The following is a 12868-nucleotide window of genomic DNA, read 5'->3' as shown; positions in this document are numbered from 1 at the left end:
CTCATCATTGTTTGTTGTGTCTCACTGATGTCAAACTTTACAAACTTCAGACTGACTCTACTTTTTCTACTGAGTCTGATAAAACAAGGTGACCAGCTTCATTTATTTGTTGTTTTACAGCACAATGAAATGTGAGCTGTAGCTCCTTCACAATGCACACACACACACACACACACAGAGACACAGAGACACACACACAACATATACACAACATATTTACATTAGACACATGTCACTCATCTAAAGAGGAAAAAGAGCTTTAAACAAGTGAGCGGAAAAAGGAGTCAACCAGAGTGGAAAGTTGTGATTCCTTATAGAGACAACTAGTGTCTGACTAAACACTGAAAGAAGACAGGATGTGTCCAAACTCTGCTGCATCACATGGATGAAATATTGTTGAGCCATACGTCACTGAAATACTCTGTCACACTGTAGATCTCAACAACATCTTATTGTGAAAGTCTACTCCTGTTCCCGCCCTTCCTGCCTGTCCTGCTTCATGACTCACTCCAGGTAACAGCTCACCTGTGTCGGAGCCTTTTCTCTCTTCGTCTTCAACACTTTGGACTGTTTGAAGAAGCTGTGAGTTGGCTTTGTTTGATACTTTAACAAAAAGTTTGTCTTTAGTCTCTTTAGGGTTTGTTTCTTGCTCTGTGATGTTTGTAGTTGTGGTTCACTTCTTATTTCAGGAGAGAGGAGTCAGAAAACAAACCAGCGTAGGGTCACACACAGCACCATTTCCATTTTCAATTTTAGTTGTGAAGCCCAATATTTTGGACGACATAATATACTATGACTTTTTTTTTCATGATTTTGGACGACATACTATACTATGACTTTTTTTTCATGATTTTGGACGACATGCTATACTATGACTTTTTTTTCATGATTTTGGACAACATACTATACTATGACTTTTTTTCATGATTTTGGAGCACATGCTATACTATGACTTTTTTTCATGATTTTGGACGACATGCTATACTATGACTTTTTTTTCATGATCTTGGACGACATACTATACTATGACTTTTTTCCATGATTTTGGACGACATACTACACTATGACGTTTTTCCATGATTTTGGACAACATACAATACTATGACTTTTTTTCATGATTTTGGACGACATACTATACTATTTTTTTTTCATGATTTTGGATGACATGCTATACTATGACTTTTTTTTTCATGATTTTGAACCACATGCTATACTATGACTTTTTTTTTCATGATTTTGAACCACATGCTATACTATGACTTTTTTTTCATGATCTTGGACGACATACTATACTATGACTTTTTTCCATGATTTTGGACAACATACAATACTATGACTTTTTTTCATGGTTTTGGACGACATACTACACTATGACGTTTTTCCATGATTTTGGACAACATACTATACTATGACTTTTTTCCATGATTTTGGACAACATACAATACTATGACTTTTTTTCATGGTTTTGGACGACATACTACACTGTGACGTTTTTCCATGATTTTGGACAACATACTATACTATGACGTTTTTCCATGATTTTGGACAACATACAATACTATGACTTTTTTTCATGGTTTTGTACGACATACTACACTGTGACGTTTTTCCATGATTTTGGACAACATACTATACTATGACGTTTTTCCATGATTTTGGACAACATACAATACTATGACTTTTTTTCATGATTTTGGACGACATACTATACTATTTTTTTTTCATGATTTTGGATGACATGCTATACTATGACTTTTTTTTCATGATTTTGAACCACATGCTATACTATGACTTTTTTTTTCATGATTTTGAACCACATGCTATACTATGACTTTTTTTTCATGATCTTGGACGACATGCTATACTATGACTTTTTTCCATGATTTTGGACAACATACTACACTATGACGTTTTTCCATGATTTTGGACAACATACAATACTATGACTTTTTTTCATGGTTTTGGACGACATGCTATACTATGACTTTTTTCCATGATTTTGGACCACATACTACACTATGACGTTTTTCCATGATTTTGGACAACATACTATACTATGACTTTTTTTCATGATTTTGGACGACATGCTATACTATGACTTTTTTTTCATGATTTTGGACGACATGCTATACTATGACTTTTTTTCATGATTTTGGATGACATATTATACTATGACTTTTTTCAATGATTTTGGACCACATGCTATACTATGACTTTTTTTTCATGATTTTGGACGACATACTATACTATTACCTTTTTTTTCATGATTTTGGACGACATGCTGTACTATGACTTTTTTTTCATGATTTTGGACCACATGCTATACTATGACTTTTTTTTCATGATCTTGGACAACATACTACACTATGACTTTTTTCCATGATTTTGGACAACATACTATACTATGACTTTTTTTCATGATTTTGGACGACATACTATACTATTTTTTTTTCATGATTTTGGATGTCATGCTATACTATGACTTTTTTTTTCATGATTTTGGACCACATGCTATACTATGACTTTTTTCCATGATTTTGGACGACATGCTATACTATGACTTTTTTTTCATGATTTTGGACGACATACTATACTATTTTTTTTTTTTCATGATTTTGGACGACATATTATACTATGACTTTTTTTCATGATTTTGGACGACATACTATACTATGACTTTTTTCCATGATTTTGGACGACATGCTATACTATGACTTTTTTTTTCGTGATTTTGGACCACATGCTATACTATGACTTTTTTTTCATGATTTTGGACCACATGCTATACTATGACTTTTTTCATGATTTTGGACAACATACTATACTATGACTTTTTTTTCATGATTTTGAACGACATACTATACTATGACTTTTTCATGATTTTGGACCACATGCTATACTATGACTTTTTTTTCATGATTTTGAACGACATACTATACTATGACTTTTTCATGATTTTGGACAACATACTATACTATGACTTTTTTTTCATGATTTTGGACAACATACTATACTATGACTTTTTTCCATGATTTTGGACAACATGCTATTCTATGACTTTTTTTTCATGATTTTGGACGACATACTGTACTATTTTTTTTTCATGATTTTGGATGACATGCTATACTATGACTTTTTTTCATGAGTTTAGACGACATGCTATACTATGACGTATTTTCATGATTTTGGACAACATACTATACTATGACTTTTTTTTCATGATCTTGAACGACATGGAATACTATGATTTTTTTTTCATGATTTTGGACGACATGCTGTACTATGACTTTTTTTTCATAATTTTGGACCACATGCTATACTATGACTTTTTTCCATGATTTTGGACCACATGCTATACTATGATTTTTTTTCATGATTTTGGACGACATGCTATAATATGACCTTTTTTCATGATTTTGGACGACATACTATACTATGACTTTTTTTTTCATGATTTTGGACGACATGCTATACTATGACTTTTTTTTCATGATTTTGGACGACATACTATACTATGACTTTTTTTTTCATGATTTTGGACGACATGCTATACTATGACCTTTTTTTCATGATTTTGGACGACATGCTATACTATGACTTTTTTTTCATGATTTTGGACGACATACTATACTATGACCTTTTTTTTCATGATTTTGGACCACATGCTACACTATGACTTTTTTTTCATGATTTTGGACAACATACTCTACTATAACGTTTTTTTTCATGATTTTGAACCACATGCTATACTATGACTTTTTTTCATGATTTTGGATGACATACTATACTATTTTTTTTTCATGATTTTGGATGACATGCTATACTATGACTTTTTTTTTCATGATTTTGGACCACATGCTATACTATGACTTTTTTTTCATGATTTTGGACCACATACTATGCTATGACTTTTTTTCATGATTTTGGACGACATAATATACTATGGCTTTTTTTCAAGAATTTGCACGACATGCTATACTATGACTTTTTTTTCATGATTTTGGACGACATGCTATACTATGACTTTTTTTTCGTGATTTTGGACCACATGCTATACTATGACTTTTTTTTCATGATTTTGGACCACATGCTATACTATGACTTTTTTTTCATGATTTTGGACCATATGCTATACTATGACTTTTTTCATGATTTTGGACCACATGCTATACTATGACTTTTTTTTTAAGATTTTGGAACACATGCTATACTATGACTTTTTTTTCATGATTTTGGACGACATACTATACTATGACTGTTTTCCATGATTTTGGACAACATACTACACTATGACTTTTTTCCATGATTTTGGACAACATACTATACTATGACTTTTTTTTCATGATTTTGGACGACATACTATACTATGACTTTTTCATGATTTTGGACGACATGCTATACTATGACTTTTTTTCATGATTTTGGACCACATACTATACTATGACTTTTTTTCATGATCTGGGACGACATACTATACTATGACTTTTTTCCATGATTTTGGACCACATGCTATACTATGACTTTTTTTTCATGATTTTGGACCACATGCTATTCTATGACTTTTTTTTCATGATTTTGGACGACATACTGTACTATTTTTTTTTTCATGATTTTGGATGACATGCTATACTATGACTTTTTGTTCATGATTTTAGACGACATGCTATACTATGACTTTTTTTCATGATTTTGGACCACATACTATGCTATGACTTTTTTTCATGATTTTGGACGACATAATATACTATGGCTTTTTTTCAAGAATTTGCACGACATGCTATACTATGACTTTTTTTTCATGATTTTGGGCGACATGCTATACTATGACTTTTTTATCATGATTTTGGACGACATACTATGCTATGACTTTTTTTTCATGATTTTGGACAACATACTATACTATGACTTTTTTTTCATGATTTTGGACGACATACTATACTATGACTTTTTTCATGATTTTGGACGACATACTATACTAATTTTTTTTTTAATGATTTTGGACGACATACTATACTATGACTTTTTTTCATGATTTTGGACGACATGCTATCCTATTTTTTTTTCATGATTTTGGACGACATACTATACTATGACTTTTTCATGATTTTGGACGACATGCTATACTATGACTTTTTTTTCATGATTTTGGACCACATGCTATTCTATGACTTTTTTTTCATGATTTTGGACAACATACTATACTATGACTTTTTTTTCATGATTTTGGACGACATACTCTACTATAACGTTTTTTTTCATGATTTTGAACCACATGCTATACTATGACTTTTTTTCATGATTTTGGATGACATACTATACTATTTTTTTTTCATGATTTTGGATGATATGCTATACTATGACTTTTTTTTTCGTGATTTTGGACCACATGCTATACTATGACTTTTTTTTCATGATTTTGGACCACATGCTATTCTATGACTTTTTTTTCATGATTTTGGACGACATACTATACTATGACTTTTTTCCATGATTTTGGACGACATGCTATACTATGACTTTTTTTTCGTGATTTTGGACCACATGCTATACTATGACTTTTTTTTCATGATTTTGGACCACATGCTATACTATGACTTTTTTTTCATGATTTTGGACCATATGCTATACTATGACTTTTTTCATGATTTTGGACCACATGCTATACTATGACTTTTTTTTTAAGATTTTGGAACACATGCTATACTATGACTTTTTTTTCATGATTTTGGACGACATACTATACTATGACTGTTTTCCATGATTTTGGACAACATACTACACTATGACTTTTTTCCATGATTTTGGACAACATACTATACTATGACTTTTTTTTCATGATTTTGGACGACATACTATACTATGACTTTTTCATGATTTTGGACGACATGCTATACTATGACTTTTTTTTTCATGATTTTGGACCACATGCTATACTATGACTTTTTTTCATGATCTGGGACGACATACTATACTATGACTTTTTTCCATGATTTTGGACCACATGCTATACTATGACTTTTTTTTCATGATTTTGGACCACATGCTATTCTATGACTTTTTTTTCATGATTTTGGACGACATACTGTACTATTTTTTTTTTCATGATTTTGGATGACATGCTATACTATGACTTTTTGTTCATGATTTTAGACGACATGCTATACTATGACTTTTTTTCATGATTTTGGACCACATACTATGCTATGACTTTTTTTCATGATTTTGGACGACATAATATACTATGGCTTTTTTTCAAGAATTTGCACGACATGCTATACTATGACTTTTTTTTCATGATTTTGGGCGACATGCTATACTATGACATTTTTATCATGATTTTGGACGACATACTATGCTATGACTTTTTTTCCATGATTTTGGACGACATACTATACTATGACTTTTTTTTCATTATTATGGACGACATGGTATACTATGACTTTTTTCATGATTTTGGACGACATACTATACTACTTTTTTTTTATGATTTTGGACGACATACTATACTATGACTTTTTTTCATGATTTTGGACGACATGCTATCCTATTTTTTTTTCATGATTTTGGGCGACATACTATACTATGACTTTTTTTCATGATTTTGGACGACATACTATACTATGAAGTTTTTCCATGATTTTGGACGACATGCTATGCTATGACTTTTTTCCATGATTTTGGACCACATGGTATACTATGACTTTTTTTTCATGATTTTGGACGACATACTATACTATGACTTTTTTCCATGATTTTGGACCACATGCTATACTATGACGTTTTTTTCATGATTTTGGACCACATGCTATACTATGACTTCTTTTTCATGATTTTGGACGACATGCTATACTATGACCTTTTTTCATGATTTTGGACGACATACTACACTATGACTTTTTTTTCATGATTTTGGACAACATACTATACTATGACTTTTTTTTCCATGATTTTGGACGACATACTATATTATGACTTTTTTTCATGATTTTGGACGACATACTATACTATGACTTTTTTTTCATGATTTTGGACCACATGCTATACTATGATGTTTTCTCCTGAATTTGGACGACATGCAATACTATGACGTTTTTTCCTTTGATATGGACGACATACTATACTATGACTCCTTTTCCATGATTTTGGATGACATACTATACTATGACTTTTTTCATGATTTTGGACGACATGCTATACTAATTTTTTTTATGATTTTGGACGACATACTATACTATGACTTTTTTTTCATGATTTTGGATGACCTACTATACTATGACTTTTTTTCATGATTTTGGACGACATACTATACTATGATTTTTTTCATGATTTTGGACCACATGGTATACTATGACTTTTTTTTCATGATTTTAGACGACATACTATACTATGACTTTTTTTCATGATTTTGGACGACATACTACACTATGACTTTTTTTTCATGATTTTGGACCACATGTTATACTTTGACTTTTTTTCATGATTTTGGACGACATACTATACTATGACTTTTTTTCATGATTTTGGAACACATGCTATACTATGACTTTTTTTTCATGATTGTGGACGACATGCTATACTATGACTTTTTTCATGATTGTGGATGACATACTATACTATGACTTTTTTTTCAAGATTTTGGACGACATACTATACTATGACATTCTTTCATGATTTTGGACGACATACTATACTATGACTTCTTTTCAAGATTTTGGACGACATGCTATACTATGACTTTTTTTCATGATTTTGGACGACATGCTATACTATGACTTTTTTTTCATGATTGTGGACGATATGCTATACTATGACTTCTTTTCAAGATTTTGGACGACATGTTATACCATGACTTTTTTTCATGATTTTGGACGACATGCTATACTATGACTTTTTTTTCATGATTGTGGACGACATGCTATACTATGACTTTTTTCATGATTGTGGATGACATACTATACTATGACTTTTTTTCATGATTTTGGACGACATACTATACTATGACGTTTTTTCATGATTTTGGACGACATGCTATACTATGACTTTTTTTTCATGATTTTGGACGACATGCTATACTATGACTTTTTTTTCGTGATTTTGGACCACATGCTATACTATGACTTTTTTTTCATGATTTTGGACCACATGCTATACTATGACTTTTTTTTCATGATTTTGGACCATATGCTATACTATGACTTTTTTCATGATTTTGGACCACATGCTATACTATGACTTTTTTTTTAAGATTTTGGAACACATGCTATACTATGACTTTTTTTTCATGATTTTGGACGACATACTATACTATGACTGTTTTCCATGATTTTGGACAACATACTACACTATGACTTTTTTCCATGATTTTGGACAACATACTATACTATGACTTTTTTTTCATGATTTTGGACGACATACTATACTATGACTTTTTCATGATTTTGGACGACATGCTATACTATGACTTTTTTTCATGATTTTGGACCACATACTATACTATGACTTTTTTTCATGATCTGGGACGACATACTATACTATGACTTTTTTCCATGATTTTGGACCACATGCTATACTATGACTTTTTTTTCATGATTTTGGACCACATGCTATTCTATGACTTTTTTTTCATGATTTTGGACGACATACTGTACTATTTTTTTTTTCATGATTTTGGATGACATGCTATACTATGACTTTTTGTTCATGATTTTAGACGACATGCTATACTATGACTTTTTTTCATGATTTTGGACCACATACTATGCTATGACTTTTTTTCATGATTTTGGACGACATAATATACTATGGCTTTTTTTCAAGAATTTGCACGACATGCTATACTATGACTTTTTTTTCATGATTTTGGGCGACATGCTATACTATGACTTTTTTATCATGATTTTGGACGACATACTATGCTATGACTTTTTTTTCATGATTTTGGACAACATACTATACTATGACTTTTTTTTCATGATTTTGGACGACATACTATACTATGACTTTTTTCATGATTTTGGACGACATACTATACTAATTTTTTTTTTAATGATTTTGGACGACATACTATACTATGACTTTTTTTCATGATTTTGGACGACATGCTATCCTATTTTTTTTTCATGATTTTGGACGACATACTATACTATGACTTTTTCATGATTTTGGACGACATGCTATACTATGACTTTTTTTTCATGATTTTGGACCACATGCTATTCTATGACTTTTTTTTCATGATTTTGGACAACATACTATACTATGACTTTTTTTTCATGATTTTGGACGACATACTCTACTATAACGTTTTTTTTCATGATTTTGAACCACATGCTATACTATGACTTTTTTTCATGATTTTGGATGACATACTATACTATTTTTTTTTCATGATTTTGGATGATATGCTATACTATGACTTTTTTTTTCGTGATTTTGGACCACATGCTATACTATGACTTTTTTTTCATGATTTTGGACCACATGCTATTCTATGACTTTTTTTTCATGATTTTGGACGACATACTATACTATGACTTTTTTCCATGATTTTGGACGACATGCTATACTATGACTTTTTTTTCGTGATTTTGGACCACATGCTATACTATGACTTTTTTTTCATGATTTTGGACCACATGCTATACTATGACTTTTTTTTCATGATTTTGGACCATATGCTATACTATGACTTTTTTCATGATTTTGGACCACATGCTATACTATGACTTTTTTTTTAAGATTTTGGAACACATGCTATACTATGACTTTTTTTTCATGATTTTGGACGACATACTATACTATGACTGTTTTCCATGATTTTGGACAACATACTACACTATGACTTTTTTCCATGATTTTGGACAACATACTATACTATGACTTTTTTTTCATGATTTTGGACGACATACTATACTATGACTTTTTCATGATTTTGGACGACATGCTATACTATGACTTTTTTTTTCATGATTTTGGACCACATGCTATACTATGACTTTTTTTCATGATCTGGGACGACATACTATACTATGACTTTTTTCCATGATTTTGGACCACATGCTATACTATGACTTTTTTTTCATGATTTTGGACCACATGCTATTCTATGACTTTTTTTTCATGATTTTGGACGACATACTGTACTATTTTTTTTTTCATGATTTTGGATGACATGCTATACTATGACTTTTTGTTCATGATTTTAGACGACATGCTATACTATGACTTTTTTTCATGATTTTGGACCACATACTATGCTATGACTTTTTTTCATGATTTTGGACGACATAATATACTATGGCTTTTTTTCAAGAATTTGCACGACATGCTATACTATGACTTTTTTTTCATGATTTTGGAAGGACATGCTATACTATGACATTTTTATCATGATTTTGGACGACATACTATGCTATGACTTTTTTTCCATGATTTTGGACGACATACTATACTATGACTTTTTTTTCATTATTATGGACGACATGGTATACTATGACTTTTTTCATGATTTTGGACGACATACTATACTACTTTTTTTTTATGATTTTGGACGACATACTATACTATGACTTTTTTTCATGATTTTGGACGACATGCTATCCTATTTTTTTTTCATGATTTTGGGCGACATACTATACTATGACTTTTTTTCATGATTTTGGACGACATACTATACTATGAAGTTTTTCCATGATTTTGGACGACATGCTATGCTATGACTTTTTTCCATGATTTTGGACCACATGGTATACTATGACTTTTTTTTCATGATTTTGGACGACATACTATACTATGACTTTTTTCCATGATTTTGGACCACATGCTATACTATGACGTTTTTTTCATGATTTTGGACCACATGCTATACTATGACTTCTTTTTCATGATTTTGGACGACATGCTATACTATGACCTTTTTTCATGATTTTGGACGACATACTACACTATGACTTTTTTTTCATGATTTTGGACAACATACTATACTATGACTTTTTTTTCCATGATTTTGGACGACATACTATATTATGACTTTTTTTCATGATTTTGGACGACATACTATACTATGACTTTTTTTTCATGATTTTGGACCACATGCTATACTATGATGTTTTCTCCTGAATTTGGACGACATGCAATACTATGACGTTTTTTCCTTTGATATGGACGACATACTATACTATGACTCCTTTTCCATGATTTTGGATGACATACTATACTATGACTTTTTTCATGATTTTGGACGACATGCTATACTAATTTTTTTTATGATTTTGGACGACATACTATACTATGACTTTTTTTTCATGAATTTGGATGACCTACTATACTATGACTTTTTTTCATGATTTTGGACGACATACTATACTATGATTTTTTTCATGATTTTGGACCACATGGTATACTATGACTTTTTTTTCATGATTTTAGACGACATACTATACTATGACTTTTTTTCATGATTTTGGACGACATACTACACTATGACTTTTTTTTCATGATTTTGGACCACATGTTATACTTTGACTTTTTTTCATGATTTTGGACGACATACTATACTATGACTTTTTTTCATGATTTTGGAACACATGCTATACTATGACTTTTTTTTCATGATTGTGGACGACATGCTATACTATGACTTTTTTCATGATTGTGGATGACATACTATACTATGACTTTTTTTTCAAGATTTTGGACGACATACTATACTATGACATTCTTTCATGATTTTGGACGACATACTATACTATGACTTCTTTTCAAGATTTTGGACGACATGCTATACTATGACTTTTTTTCATGATTTTGGACGACATGCTATACTATGACTTTTTTTTCATGATTGTGGACGATATGCTATACTATGACTTCTTTTCAAGATTTTGGACGACATGTTATACCATGACTTTTTTTCATGATTTTGGACGACATGCTATACTATGACTTTTTTTTCATGATTGTGGACGACATGCTATACTATGACTTTTTTCATGATTGTGGATGACATACTATACTATGACTTTTTTTCATGATTTTGGACGACATACTATACTATGACGTTTTTTCATGATTTTGGACGACATGCTATACTATGACTTTTTTTTCATGATTTTGGACGACATGCTATACTATAACTTTTTTTCATGATTTTGGACGACATGCTATACTATGATTTTTTTTCATGATTTTGGACGAAATGCTATACTATGACTTTTTTTCATGATTTTGGACAACATACTATACTATGACTTTTTTTCATGATTTTGGACGACATGCTATACTATGACTTTTTTTTCATGATTTTGGACGACATGCTATACTATAACTTTTTTTCATGATTTTGGACGAAATGCTATACTATGACTTTTTTTCATGATTTTGGACAACATACTATACTATGACTTTTTTCATGATTTTGGTCGACATACTATACTATGACGTGTTTCAATTTTTTTCAATGACATGCTATACTGTGACTTTTTTTTCATGATTTTGGACGACATACTATACTATGACTTTTTTTCCATGATTTTAGACGACATGCTATACTATGACTTTTTTTTCATGATTTTGGACGACATACTATACTATTTTTTTTCATGATTTTGGACGACATACTATACTATGACTTTTTTTCCATGATTATGGACGACATACTATATTATGACTGTTTTTCATGATTTTGGACGACATACTATACTATGACTTATTTTTCATGATTTTGGATGACATACTATACTATGACTTTTTTTCATGATTTTGGAGGACATACTATACTATGACTTTTTTTCATGATTTTGGACGACATACTATACTATGACTTTTTTGTCATGATTTTGGACGACATGCTATACTATGACTTTCTTTC

The sequence above is a fragment of the Epinephelus lanceolatus genome, chromosome 24 (assembly GCF_041903045.1).
Source record: "Epinephelus lanceolatus isolate andai-2023 chromosome 24, ASM4190304v1, whole genome shotgun sequence".
NCBI classification, from domain to species: Eukaryota; Metazoa; Chordata; class Actinopteri; order Perciformes; family Serranidae; genus Epinephelus; species Epinephelus lanceolatus.
Note: the sequence above shows the minus strand (reverse complement) of the source record.